Raw genomic sequence first — 2,619 nt, 5'->3', positions numbered from 1 at the left:
TGGTGAAAACAGAACAACTAAGGTGTTAAGAGACAAGTCAGGAATTAGTCCACCAAATGAACTGCAGCTTGAGGTATATAACATTTGAGAAAACCTCTTACAAAACCAACGCAGCTATAAATAGCACTGCAGATCCCCTTATGACATTAAATTTACTTACCTATCGCGAACGATTGTCAAAGACCCATCCAAATTTTGCTCAAGACCACGGAAGTTCTTTAGTGCTAAATTTTGTCAAGTCATCTTGTCCACTCCTCTGCCTATTTCAAACCATATCCATGTACCTGTATGCAGTTTACAATCGCCTATGCAGTCCATTACTCTATGAACAAACTGATACCAATCAGTCAAAGCATACAAAATCAAAGAGATTGGAGTAGTAATAACCTCATATCGAGCTGCCAATAGATCTCCTCAACCTTAACAGAACCAAATTAGAACTGTATATAGAGATGTTACCTACTGGTGTTGGTTATGCAACAGTTTGCAGAAGAATAGCCTTGCATGGTACAGGGATTAACATATTCAGGAAGTTTGCCAGTACTGGAAACATGATGAGATAAACTTGACCATCCATGAATTAAATTGTTTATAAGAAATCCAAGGTTAAACACAGAGAAAACAAACAAGTTATATGAAAAAATAATTATATTCAAAGATCAAGTAATTTAACAAATTAGCCTAAAATCCAAAAAGACCTTTAGATGGGAATAACTATGGAGTTATCAATAAAAAAGAAGACAGACTAGGGAGTGATCCTTTGAGGGTCACGAGGGAAAAGCCAAGTTTTACGGATGTTGTTTAAACCACAGAAAAGCATCACCACTCGCTCCAATCCAACTCCAAATCCGCCATGTGGGGCTACACCGTACGGGAATGCATCAATATATGATTCGATAGACTTCAGAACAATTCCATGACTCTCTGCTCTAGTAATCAAGAGGTCGGGTTGGTGCACACGCTGAGCTCCTGAAATGATCTCCTCACCTCGCATAAAGACATCAAATGAATTGCTGTATTCAGGAATCAGGATTGTCAGGAGCTGGCATGGTGTAAAATGGTCTAACAGCCAATGGATACCGGTGAAGGATATAGAAGTCAGTGCCATATTTCTCAAGTACAAGCTTCCCTAACTTCCTCTCCATTTCTATATTTAAATCACCAACAGGTTCAACTTCTACACCAGATTCCTTCAACATTTGAACCCCTTCTTCGAAAGTAAGTCTTGGAGTCTCCCTTAAGTACTTCAGAGGCTCAAAGGGATACTGCTCCCCGATGGCCTCAAGTTCTTTCTGGCAGTTCTTATGCAAACTGCCAAACATTGCAACAAATAGGCCGTCTACCACGTCCATCACCTCAGAATGATCCACCTTAACCTCGATTTCCACATCAAGGCCAGTAAATTCACACACATGTCTGGGTGTGGAGGATTTTTTCGCCCTGAAAACAGCCCCAATCTCAAAGACACCCCAAAAATCACCAAAAATTACCATCTGCTTGAAAAGTTGTGGTGATTGAGCTAGGCAAGCAGGTGTGCCGAAATAGTCAAGTTTGAAGACAGATGCACCACCTTCGCTTGAGCCTTCTATCAATTTTGGTGTATGGATTCCACAAAATCCTTTAGATTTTCAAGAACTGCCTAAATATATCTTCAATTTCACACTGAATTTGAAAAATCGCTCGGTTAGCAGGTGTTCGCAGATCTAAAACCCTAAAGTTTAAACGTGTATATCCTGGTTAACGCGAACAAGTTGTTCACCAGCCTGCAAAGCTTTCTCAATATCAGCTTCGCTCCGTGCAGCATCAGCAATATTGAGTGGAAGCGTGGCTACAGCTTTACTGATGGCATATATTTTTCTGACATGTAATTCAACCTGCTGGGTTGTCCCCTTGATTGGAGCATCAGGAACTGATACAATCCCTTCGACGTCCACATGAGATTCTTTGGTCAAACTAGTTGCAAACTTCACCATTTGTCGACTGATGAGATTATCAGCAACAGTAAGAACACATTGAATAGTGAGGCCCCGCTCTCTCAAAATTAAGAATCCGATGTTCTTACCAACAGGACGAGTTGTATGAATTCTGCCACGGACGAGAACTGTTGTATCCTTCAAACTTTCGTTCACCGATCCAATTTCAGTCCATTCAAGGCCACTAAAGCCTGATTTTAAATCTCGAACCGCAAAAGTTCCCCATAATTTTCAGATAAGGGATCAACTTCTTCTATTGAGGCAGCAGCGAGAGCAGCAGCTGCTGCAGTTTCTTGTTGATGTTTTAGTGCTTTCTCCTTTTTTACTGCTTCTTTCTTCGCAGCCTTTTTGCTCAAAGTAGTCTCACATTCTTCTGCAACATTAGGGTTGTTTTCCAGCTGCAACGACATTGCTTCTTTCCTTGCAGCTTTTTTGCTCAAAGTAGTCCCACCTTAGAGTTGTTTTCCGGCTGCAACGACATTGAAGAATTTGTGTTGCTAATGAAATAACTTTGATAAATGAACTAATAATATTGGATGCAGAATGAGTTTCTGTACAATGCTAAGCGTTTTTATAGGCTTCAACAAAAACCTAATTGTAGTAGGGCCAGGAAAGAGGAAATCATCAAAACTTGGAAACAAGCCAA

General features: G+C 40.4%; 1 pseudogene; it reads right to left on the bottom strand.

Annotated features, from left to right (window-relative positions):
- Positions 1-745: 745 nt before the first annotated feature.
- LOC113326848 lies at positions 746-2,383 on the bottom strand (annotated as a pseudogene).
- Between the last annotated feature and the right edge of the window lie 236 nt (positions 2,384-2,619).

Source organism: Papaver somniferum, unplaced genomic scaffold, assembly GCF_003573695.1.
Source record: "Papaver somniferum cultivar HN1 unplaced genomic scaffold, ASM357369v1 unplaced-scaffold_10, whole genome shotgun sequence".
NCBI classification, from domain to species: domain Eukaryota; kingdom Viridiplantae; phylum Streptophyta; class Magnoliopsida; order Ranunculales; family Papaveraceae; genus Papaver; species Papaver somniferum.
The sequence above is the reverse complement of the archived record's forward strand: the minus strand, read 5'-3'. Positions and strand labels throughout refer to the sequence as shown.